This window comes from Lonchura striata, chromosome 5 (assembly GCF_046129695.1).
Source record: "Lonchura striata isolate bLonStr1 chromosome 5, bLonStr1.mat, whole genome shotgun sequence".
Lineage (NCBI taxonomy): Eukaryota > Metazoa > Chordata > Aves > Passeriformes > Estrildidae > Lonchura > Lonchura striata.
This window is the reverse complement of record NC_134607.1, coordinates 16494397-16506825: the sequence shown is the minus strand read 5'-3', so window position 1 is coordinate 16506825 and position 12429 is coordinate 16494397.

Below are 12429 nucleotides of genomic sequence, written 5' to 3'. Positions count from 1 at the left end.
AGCGCATTAAGATCACTACTGCTCCGCTGTTATGAGAGGACAACAGATTTAAGTTTGTGAAGCTACATGATCAGCTGGCATTAACTGCTCCACCTCCCCTGATTTAAATGGACTCTGACTAATTCATGCTCTCTGAAGATTTGCCTCATTTTGTGTTCTCATTCAATTTGCAATCTGAATATTTCATTTGCTGCATTTCACCGTTCAGGTCCCATTCTCTTATATTGTTTTTAATAAGCTATTAACAAATTTATTCAAGGGTAATAAATCCTTATGAGGTCATACAAATCAATGACTGTCTCTTATTGTTGCTAATAGATACATTGCATTTCAGCCATGTGTGCTTCCAAAATGTTTTATTAAAAGTAGTTATAGCTATGTCAATTTACATTTTGAAATTAGAAGTAATTTTAATCTCTTCTCAGAATTCAGGATTTTCGGGAAATACTTCTATGCCTTTGAAACTTAAGAGGTTCTTTACCCTTCAAAATGGGACATTTATCAAAACCAAGAAAACATCAAAACATACTCTTACACTTTTCTCAGGCTTTCCAAGAAGTACCAACATTATTTAAAAAATATGATTGGTTTTTCAGAAAGGAAATCTAAAAGGTGTAGCTGTCACAAAATGCAAGAACAGCATATGATTAAAAAATTTTCTCTATTCCTTTATACTTTGCTTTCCCTAAGGACTTGGGCTCATGGATGCTTCTTCTTATCAGAGTAAATATATAAACATGTTAGAAAGAGCTCATTCATTTGTGTCCTTCCTCACTCTTCTTATCTTCACCTCCTAATTTTCTAAAATTTTAACATATTTTAACATTTTCACGTACATTTACAGAAGATTTTTTTGATCCACAGCATCACTCAGCAATGCATAGGTCCTTCAAAGTATTTTGTATTAATTTCTTTGCAGCTCATCCAGTAAAGATGTATAGACTGCAAAGCAGAGGCAACTACTTTTATTTCCCATGTTTTGGTCATGTTGGAACTTTTTCAATTATAAACTTAATAATTTGCATATTTAAATATTTGCTTCTATAAATTCAACTTTCAATGCCATTGTGAATCTACATTGGGAATCTGAGGTCTCTGAGGCATGTGATTAATTGCTAACAGTTTTCTCTTAAATACTTTTGCTGTTGACTCATTTACTTGTTAGAAGATGAAGGTGATATGGATGTGTCTTTTGTATCCCAAATATCAATAGCAAAGTTGACTATTTCTGCAAATGCTTTCTGCCTTTCTGATGCCATGGATCCTTTATTCAACCTCTTCAATAACATAGGCAATTTTTAAAAATAAATGTAAAGTGTGAGAAAAACTTATTATGGCAACACTGACATGTGTGAGACACTTGCTCAGTTTAAAACATACTGGCTTGTAATTGGTCTCTGGAACTTAAACTAGATAGAAATTGGCAGGATCAGTACCAGATGAGATGTTTCTATCAGAAATCTCAGTGATTCATCAAGTAGACATATGGCTACATTTTTTCAGGAGCCCAAGATGTATAATGGAGTTTTAATAATATCCCCAGGAATCCAGTTTTAACAGCTTGATTTAAAGCTCTTGGTAGGGAGTATTTCCATTGGCACTACTGGGCTTTCAGTCAATATTCTCATACCTCCAGAAAGCCTTCATTTACCCTGGACATGCTACTAATGAGTCACCACTGCACCTCTGGCACTGAGCCCAGGCAGCAGCATTTGGCTCTAGAACCAAATTTGCCTCAGGATGATGGACATGTTGATCTGGGGTTTTGACTCAGACCCCTATTTGAAATATTACTCCTCCTTAGCTCTCAACTGAGCTTTAAAATTAATAAAAGATGGAAAACCCATGGCCTTCATTAACTATGCAATGGCACACGATTCCAACAACCCTGAGGTACTCCTCCTTGCATGTGGCTTCTCTAACCTGACCTTCACAAGGGCTCTCCCATCAGCTCAGCAGCACCAGTGCTATTCAACCTTTTGCACAGCATTTTCCTGGCCTCTCAAAAACATTTCTCAAAAGCTTGCCTGTACTTAATTAAAATGGCCGTATGTTTCTGTTCCCCTCAACAGTGGCCACAAACACACTTTTCCCATGGAAAGCTCTGACACTTGTGAAAACAGATGTGCTTTGAGTGACCCCTGCTTCAGCAAGTGCAAGATGGGAGGCTCTTTCTAGGGCTCTCAGCTCGGTTTTCCTGTTCTGTGCAGCTCTGTGTTAGGACTGGCTGTAGGCTGTCTAAACAGCATCCAAATTATTCAAACCATTTATTAGAAATAGAGAGTTCAGTCATGTTTGCTCACTTTGTCCTTGGTGCATCTCATATGGATGCTTCAGATGTAGCCGCGCATCACTTAAATACTCATCCAAACAGGAGAGCTGGGATCTTTCTGTGCAAGCAAGAGCATTCACTCTCTCATTTCTGATATCCTTCACATCATTTGCTGGTTGTAAAATGTTCAGCAGTTCAACTGGGGAGCAGAAACCTTCTCATGTGATGGAACTATTCACCCCCTGCGAGCAACAAACAATATGTAAATAAAGGCAACTATGTGTGCAGCTGCCATAAGCTGAAGTTTACTGGTAGAAACTGTGATGAGAACTGTGATTAGCAGACACTTGTTACATCTGTACAATGAATATTTTGGACCAGTTTTCTCAGCATATGCATGAGTGTAAAATAATATTTTCTATGGAAAATCTCTCTAGAAATCTTCAAGTATGACTTAAAAATTGAAAGTCCTAACATGACGCTATCTTTTTTCTATGGGATGTATTCAACTGGTTTTCTGGGTAGGCTTATTGCTCTGAAAATGTGAGTCAAATTCCATGAAAACTTTGCAGTTTTTTTGAACAGAGAAGACTGAACAGAGTGAAACTTGCTGAAAAGGTTGCATAAAATTTAAGTCCTCCTGTATGAGCAACGCTGTGGGATTAAAAATAAAAAGGTTGGGTTTATAAAGTTCCAATCTATATCTACATGAAACTAAGGAATAAGAAGGTAAGTGAACTCACCATGTGTTTGGAACAAAAATTGAAAGTAATCCTTTGCTGCAAACCTTCCAAAAACTCAAGCATCTTTTCCATGAGTCTCATTGAGAACACCACTGTATATAAATCAATTACACTTTTGCAAGTCACATTGGCAGAGCCATGACTTTGCCCTTTGACCACAGAGTCATGAAAGGTTGTTAAAAGTTTGTCATATTATTGCTGTATGGTAAACTTCCTGCTTGTCTGCAAAACACAAAGGAGGCAAGGAAAGGAAAAAATAATATTATTTTAAATTATTTTTTACAAAAGCGTGTTCTCTTCTTTTCCTCTTTTTCTCTGAATAGAATACACCATTTCTTCAGGTTCATTTTTGAGTATGTTTGAAGTGGGCAGGAATCACCTCTTTTGCAAATGACTTTCTGCACTGTGGAACCTGTTCTCCTCTCCATTTACAAAGTAAGGATATGGTAGCAAGTACAAGAAGGAGTTTGTCCTCTGTTCCCTGGTCCATGCAATTATCTCTGATAACATCTGAAGATGATACCAGAATGATATTATCAGCAGTAAATACATTTTCTTTTTTAAATAAATCTTTAAACATCTGTTCTTCTTCAGAGTTTCCACCACGTCTATCACTCAGTCTGCATGACAGTTATTATTTTCATGAGCCTTCATAAAGGTGTTTGGATTTGCAAAAACCTTCTTGCAAATCAGAAGTAACCAGGAGAAGTTAAGAAGAAGCTAAAATGGAACCAGATGTATCTTGGGAATTTCTTTGAACCTACAAAAATATTGTCTCTGGAAAGTATCCAGAATTTATTACAGTCTTCTCTTCTTAGACCACAGGCCATGGTTCTCCTTCTACTAAATGAGAGTAATTACCTTGAAATACATGTATCTGCCCTAGTGCAAAACCAGTGTAATTGGCAGAGAAATCATTCTCCATAGATTTATATTCATTCCCTTATAATAAAGTTGCTTGATGTTATTTTAATTCTGATTCTGTTTTCAAAGGTAGAAGAAAATGTACCAATGAGTTTCCTCAGACACACAGCTACAGGCTTCTTAAACTGATCTTCACTCCAGCACAAGCTGCTGAAGTTTTGCACTCACTCAGCAGAGAATTCCCAAAGAGGCCTTGGGAACATTCAGTATCTGCCTCCAACAAATTAATCCCTCAGGAGATAAGTACCCAGCATCTTAGAAGGAATGAAAACCTTTAGTAAGTGTATTCTTTTATTGTCTATTACAGTCCTCATATGAGTTTACTTAACAGAGAGTTGCCAAGAGACCACTGACACTCTGCATTTTCTGCAGGCCCTTATGTATTTTCTGAAATACACAGGAAACTGCTGTGAATTTATAGAACAGTTTGTTCTGGTGCATCCTAGTCACAGCTGTGTGTGTTCATGTCATGAGTAATTAGGCAGGCAGAAGAGGTGTGTATAACATCTTTACTCATTTTAACCAACAGCCTCTTTTCAAATTCCTTCCTGTTGTTTCCTCAAGAGGTGGCATGGAAATTTCTACTAGCACATTTAATTAAGTAAAGCAGAGATTAGTTAAGACCCCTCTAGCTCCATGAAATTAAAACACATTCCTCCTAGGGAAGAGACTATAATGAATTTTTCTACACCTGGTCATGATCACAATTCCTGAGTCCTAGAAAGCTCCTGAAAGCCTCTGATCTGTTGTATGCAAAGGCAAAGAGTGCTGGACTGGTGTGAGATGTATGGTGAGGGTCAAACACTCAAATTGTGCCTCTTGATACAATTTTCTCAAGTACTGCCAAAGAAGGGTTTCACAGCACGGGTTTCAGGTTTATCTTAGCTGGAGCCCTCAGTTTCCAAACTGAGTCTGTTGCCCTAGAGCTGCTCAGGGGGTGTGGGTGCAGCATTCTCCCCTTGGCAGATTTGAACGTGCTCACCCTTGCCAGTGGCAGTTCATCCACCCAGGATGTGCAGATGGGAGCTACAGACCTCCAGAACTTGTAGCTGATGGAAGGACCAGGTCTCTGGCCCTCAGAAATCACTGCTCAAAATTCAGCATTTTTAGAGCACCTGCTAAAACAGAAGAAGGCAGTAGATCACATTGCTCTGTTTAATGGTACACTTTCAGCTCTAGCAGGGGAAGAGAAATGAAAGCAAGGAGGATACCTGAGATGTGGAAACCACTTTCTTCTTCAGCAGCCCAATGCTTGATGATGATTTTTGGCTCAGAGACAAAAACCTTTGGTTTTTAGCTAGAAGCAAGATTAGGGTTAATGCTTATTAAATATAAATAAGCACTCTTTCAGTCTAGAATGAGTGTTCTATAGAATATTATTTTTCTATTTTTTCCCTTCTCTTACTTCTGTGCAGTCAATGAGAGATAAGAAATAGGTAATCTAAAGCAATCCAAATCCACAACCATTCCAATGAATGGGGTCTTTCTACCAGATAAAGATGGGCTTCCCCTGGGTTTTTGGAGCTGCCTAATAACATCAGTGGGGAGGACCCTGCTGGCAGATGAAGGAACAACGTTGTTAGGAATAGATTTTAATGTCTTTCCTTCACTCACTCAAGTTGTTACAGTTAAGGGTACTGAAGGGTAAAGCAGTAGTTTTTTAGTATATTTGATTATAACACAGAGAAAATAAATCTAGAAGTATCTAGCACACCTGGAGTCACAGTTACAGACAGGGAGAGCAACTGGTTTGTGAGTCAAAAAAAACTTAGAAAACTTATAGAAAACCTTAGCCCATAAAATTAATTTATTATTACAACCCAAAATAGCCTAACCTTTCTCATACAGACAACTAAACATAGATATGTATGTTCATATATAGACATCCCACAAGGATTTCTTCCAAGGATCCCTTAATGCATACATTTTCCTCTCAAAAGACATCATTAAAAAGGCCTGAAATAATTTATCTAAATTTTATTACAGGTATAAACAAACATTGAGTCTGTATAAAAATCTAATTTTTAATTTCTACTGAATTGTATACATACTAAATCTTAAAGTCTGAACTCTCACTGAAAAATAATGTGATTTTTTTATATTCGGACATATGCTGCAATAGGAACAATAAGCATTGTCTTTTCCATAAATCTATTCCACCGTGGCAAAAAGCTATTTTCAGAGAGTGGCACAATCATTGAATTATTTCTCAGCTACTATTGTCACTGATATTCTATTGAGTAATGTAAATTTGAAATATATAAATGAAAAAATTACTATATGCTATATTGATCAACCAGTGCTGATCTTAAAACCATTTAAAACACTGTACACTTATTTGTGCAACTTCCGTGGCATTTTATGAACAAAAAATAATAAAGGAAAACATAGTTTTGCTAAAAGAGCTGAGTCCCAAAGGTACCCTGTGCTCTTCAAATAAAGAAGAATTCTGTATATTGTTATTATTATATATTGTCTACCTTGAAACACTGGGATCTACTTCTTCCAGATTTAAAAAGACCTGTTATAGCCCTTAGTCTAAAAAAACTGTTTCTCTCTCTTTTTGTTGCATGTCAGACTCCATCAACTCTCTCCCACAAGATACATCTTGCTACCACATCCCTGCATCCGTGCTGGAGAGGAGTTTTCTCAAACCCTAAAACTCTGCAGAGAACACGAAATTTTGCTTGACTTTAACCTCAAGGTACAGAAAACTCACCTTTTATATCTCTGTTTTCCAGTGGTTTGTTTACAACCACCTGGAGGTATTTTGGCTATTTCTAGGGAAGGCAGGAGATACAGCTAACAAAAATAAATCTATACTCACTAGTCTTATATTTGCAGCACCATTAGGAATGTTTTTCAGGGTATATAAAGCACAAAATTTGGAAAACTATTGCTCTAGGATCTTATAAGGCACCTGGCAGTATATGGAAGAAAGACAAGTAACAAGAAAACTGGGGAAAAAAAAGGATGCAACAGAAATTTACTGAAAGTGCAGATGCTGACAGGGTAGAATTATTATTAACATTACTATTATTAATATAATAATTATTATTTTTGTTGTTTTGCTGTTATTATTGCTCTTGTTGTTGTTATTGATAACCTGAAAAGTAAACCATAGCACTTGAGTAGAAAAGTACCAGTGCAGGGAAAACATTCCATATGCCTGTGTATAAATAGATCTGGTAGAGATCATAACAATAGCTCTGCTGCTGCTGCTCTCTCAGAGCTGGGCTGAACCTGATAAAAACAACGGGTGATTGTTTCTTGCTGCTTTCACTGGAGATGAGAGGGAGCCATTGTAATGAGACTGCCTATTAACAAGGATGTAAGTCAGTGAGGCAAACAGTAATTATACAACAGGAAGAACAGACTGAGTAGGTTAGACATGTCCTCAAATTGGTTGTCTCTGTTGGAAAGCAGTGGCAAGCTCTGCCTCTGCCCCCTAAATACTTACAGGAAAGAACAGACTGTTTAATCACTGCAAGGGCTTGTTGCCCTGCACTGTGGGTTAATCCCAGAATAATCAGTTTCTGTGAGTCATGTCTGTAGGAATCATATAGAACCACAGAATCACAGAAATTCTCTGCTGGAAGGGATCTGAAAGATCATCTAAATCCAATTTCCCTGTCATGGGCAGGGATACCTTCCACTAGGCGAAGTTGCTCATAGCCCCATCCAACCTGGCCTGGGACATTTACAGAGATGAAGCATCTGCAGCTTCTCTGGGAAGCTTGTACCAGAGTCTCACAATGCTCACAGTGAAGAATTTCTTTCTGATATCAAACTAAACCTACCTCTGTTGGTTTGAAACCATCACTCCCTGTCCTATCACTATGTGACCTTGTGGTAGGTCCCTCTCCAGCTTTCCTATAGGGCCTCTTTAGGTGCTGTAAGGTGCTCTAAGGTCTCCTTGGAGCCCTCCCTTCTTCAGGTTGAACAATCCAAATTCTCTCAGCCTGTCAGAATAGGAGAGGTGCTCCAGCTTTCTGACCATGTCCATGGTTCTTGTCTGGACTCCTCCTGATGTTGGGGGCATCCCACCTCCTTGCTCACCACACAGTATAAGAGGAGCTGAACCTGCTCTGTGGTGTCAGAGCCAAAGTAACTCAAAAGATGCCAATCAGCTGATCACAGTAAAATAAAGAAGGTAACTGCACTGCACATTAAGTTGGGGTAGTGGGTGTTTTCTGTAGGAAACAAATTATATCAAAATAGAAACTGTTCTTTAGCTTTTTGTTTGTATTTTCCTTCTCCTTTTTGCATGTGTCTGTGTTTTGGGCATTAATTTCTTATATCCTAGGAGTCATTAACAAAGATATGTATTTTCATTTTGTGGTAGTGAGTCTGATTGCACCGTTCAAGAGAACACGCAATGGGCAGTATTTGTATGATTTTGGAAGACAAATATTTATTTTCCACGGGGGTGTTGTGGCTAAGCAGATCATACTTCATTACATAAGTCACGTCTTAGAACACTGTCTTGATTTATTGTCTGTGGCAGAATTGGACTGCCGGCTCTGAGCTATACTTGTCAAATTCTGAAGTACTAATACATCTAATTTATATATATATATATGTCTGAGGATAGTAAATGATAAGAATTATTAACGCTCTTCAATTCTTCAACCTTTATTTTCAATCTTCTTAATTACCAGAGTCTACCATTTAGATCTAATGTTGTAGGAAGAATATTTTTTTTTTCTATTTTATTGAATTTTATTTGTTAGTGTTTTTAAGGCAGACTTTTTTGGCAACAGAAATCTCCCTGGTGTCTATTGGTTATGGAGGAAAACCTTTCCCCTGCCCTTCTCCTCTAAGGCTGACTTCACAGAATCACAAGTTGGTGTTCTGACACCTCTCAGAAATAAAAAACTTTCTTCAGTGTTCTCTTCCCAGGGAACAACAAAAAAAAATAATTGTGAAACATTGATGGGTGTCACAAAATGAAATTGGCCTTCTCCAGCCAGTTGTAATTTCCACAGTAAGAGCACACACAATTTCTTAGTCCTGTGTGAATTCATCTACCTGAGACTCCCTAGGTAGCCATTATTCCATGACCTGCCACACACAGGACAACCCCAAGTGGCATCTGTTGTATTTATATTCAAACATTTTCTCATAGGAAATTATAACCTGTAGTCCACATTAGTTTCTTAATCAGAAATCCTGGACAAGCACCTTATCTTATAATAAACAGTTTTGCCAGATTTTAAACCTTAAAAAAGAATATTTGGTTTTCTATTTTTTTTCTTTTTTTAATGAACGGGAAAGAAAGTAAATAAATGGGAATTTGTGAATGCAGCAAATTTTCTCTTGATTGTCCCCTCTACTGAAAGAAATAAAACAATTCAGGTGTCCTACCCAAAGTCTGGACTACCTGAGCCCAATGGTCTAAAATGCATTAGCAGACATCTAGAGCTTGGAATTTCTGCATCACATTGTGAAAACCACAGTGTTGTGGTTTTATCCTGGCAGTTAGTTTAGCCCCACAGAGCCACTATCTCACTCTTCCCAACAACCAAAACCAAAACCACAAATTAAAAAAAAAAAAAAAAAAAAAAAAGAAAACCAACTAGCCAAAAAGCATAAACCTAACAGTATAAGCAAGTGGTGCAAAAAAAAAATCCAATAACTCACAATCAACCAACATATTCTCAGTCTGCCCCAAAGCAATGTCAATCCTGGCAAACTTTCTCTGCCACTGTATTTATTACTGAGCACAATACCACATAATATGGAATATTCCTTTGATTAGTCGGAGTCAGCAGCCAAAGCTGTGTTCTCCCCCAAATTCTTGCCCAGAATAAAGAGTAGAAAAGGCCTGGATTCTGTGTCAGCACTGCTCAGCAATAACCAAAACATCCATGTGTTACCAACTCTGCTGCCATCACACATCCAGAATACAGCCCTATACAAGACACTATAAGGAAAATGACTTTATCACAGACAAAGCCAATATTATTATTATGTAGGCAGAAACTGGCCAGCAAGAAGTCCCAAATATTCTTGCCCACAAATACACACAGAGGATGAAACTTCATCTAGTGGTATATAAAGAAGCAGAAAGACTGAGCACCAAGAGTCATTCTTTGCCAGGACTCTTTTAAGTCAGTGGCTGCACTTGCCTGCTGACTGAACTATGTTTTAGGAATCCAAAGTCCTAAACCTCTACAAGAAGACTCAGGGGTCTAGGTTCAAGCTCTGGAGTCTGCAAGTTAATGTCGTAAAACTAGTTCATTTTGCAGGACTAGATCTAGTTGCTAATTCTTCAGAGACCCAGAGGATGGCTTGGGATGATGAAAGAGAGTTTTTGTACTGTTTCTATTTCCCTGTTTATTATTATTGCCTGGAATTGAAAAGATTTTGGTCCTTGTTCTCCAGCATTTTTTTTCGGGCTCAGCTCAGGTAACAACTTGTTCAAAAATCCTGGGATTGATATATGGAATTTTTTTCCAGTATTGCCATTTTCTTTCTATAAAATCAAGATCAGTGTAGATCTGAGGTGGAAATCTCTGACAGAAAGGACCATTAGATAGCAACAGGAATTCTGTAAAATGTGCTGAAAAAAACAAGGAATAAAAAATTCCCAAGCTACTGTAGCTAACGGATAATAAAATTATATTTTTTGATACTGTCATGTTTTGACACTGGCACAATGCCAGTGCCTCTATGAAAATGCAATTTCTCAAATGAATGCTGTGAAATGCAATCGAGAACAGAGCAAAGCAGGCCTAAGCTTAATAACAGGAAAAAAAAAAACAACTTTATTAAGCTACTACTATAAAAGAAAGAAAGGAAGGAAAAAGAAACACACAAAAATCAAAATGAAAACTTTGCAAAGCATTCCTCCTCCCACCACCCAACTCCAACAAACCACAGTGAGACACAATCTGGACTCCAATCAGGTTTCCACCCTCCAGACAATCAATACTCAGTCCATCATGAGTCTCTCCTGTGCCACAGACCCCCAAAGAAACACAGCTGACACATCCTGTGCTTCCATGTCACACATGGCACCGCCCAGAGAAAAGTTTGCTATGGTGACCCTTCTCTTTTTTATGCACAGTGCTCTCACTATTAATGTATGGATGGACAGACTGCTTTTAGGATTTGTCTTTTCAAGGATGTCTTGCCAAGAGGGGAGAAAACAACAGTTCAGTTTTTTATTTTTTGGGACCACAGTCCCCCCCATTTTCCCCTGGGGCCGGGGGTCCAAGAACAGAGATCTTCTTCTCTTCTCCTTCTTTGAAGACAGGGGCACCACCACAAACCCCCTAACTTTTCTCTGTTCGCTCCACTTCTGTCTTTTCCCTGCTGAAGCAGGTCTCTTGGCTCACTGGCATCCTCCTAAAATACAATCTCTCTTGGAGGAGAAGATTGATTTCAGTCGGTGGCTACAAAGGAAAAAAGTCTAGCTAAAAGCTACTCCTTGTCTCCCTCCCATCTAGAATTTCTCCTTCTAACATCCCAGGGTCCAAGCTCTCTCTCTTCCTCTCTTTCAAACGAGGAGGAGTGAAATTTCACACAGCTTTCATTTCTCAAGGAAGGGTTAAAAGTCCCGACTCCCTGGCTGGCTCTCTGCCCAGATTCTCTGACTCCCACAGGCAGCTGGGCACCCTGCAGCACTCCCCCTCTCCTTGCTCTTCTCCTTCCTCGAGGTGAAATTGCTGACAAGCCACCGCTGCCAAGAGACTCTGGTGGGGGGAACGGAGACATCCCAGATTTCTCCACCCTTCCATCTGCAGGGGGTTCCAGTCCCTCCACCCTTGGGCCCACCTCAGTCAGGCCATGGGCCTTCCCCTCCCCACCCAGCCACGCCGGGCAGGGGAGAGGCTGCACTGCGGCTGAGCGGAACCAAAGAGAGCGAGTTCTCCTGGGAATTCTGCTTTTAACCCTCTGTGTTCTCAGAGGTGTGTCCACCTTCAATTGGTCAATATCCAAATTGACCTCTTCCTTCCGGAAAAATTCTTTTTCCATGTCAAACCACGACAGATGCATTTTTCTTACATTTTAAAGAACTGTATGATCATGATCTATATACTGAACATGATCTATTTCTGCTTACTGGTCCAGGGAATGGATCCTAAATCAATGAAACAGATGCACAAGGAGGAAATATTAATTGTGAACATGAATCTAATGTTATTTTATGAGTATTTGGCCATGTAAATTTTAACTTTGTAGAACCAGAGACATGAGGAGGAGGAATGAATAGCCCACCCATTACATGAAATAGATATGTGCCTCTCTGCTCCTCTCCTAATAATTTGTGCTATAGCATCTTTGCTATGTGTACCTTTCCACATGTGAAAACTTCAGTTAGCAAAGCCTCACAACACTCCTCTGAGGAGGATAATCACAGGAATGAATTTACAAATGAGAAAAGGAAGCTAAGACAGATTGTAGCCTATATTTTTATTTTTACCAAGTTCTTCAGGTTTTAAACAGCTAACCTTTCAAAGCAAAGTCCTGATTTTCAGTAGC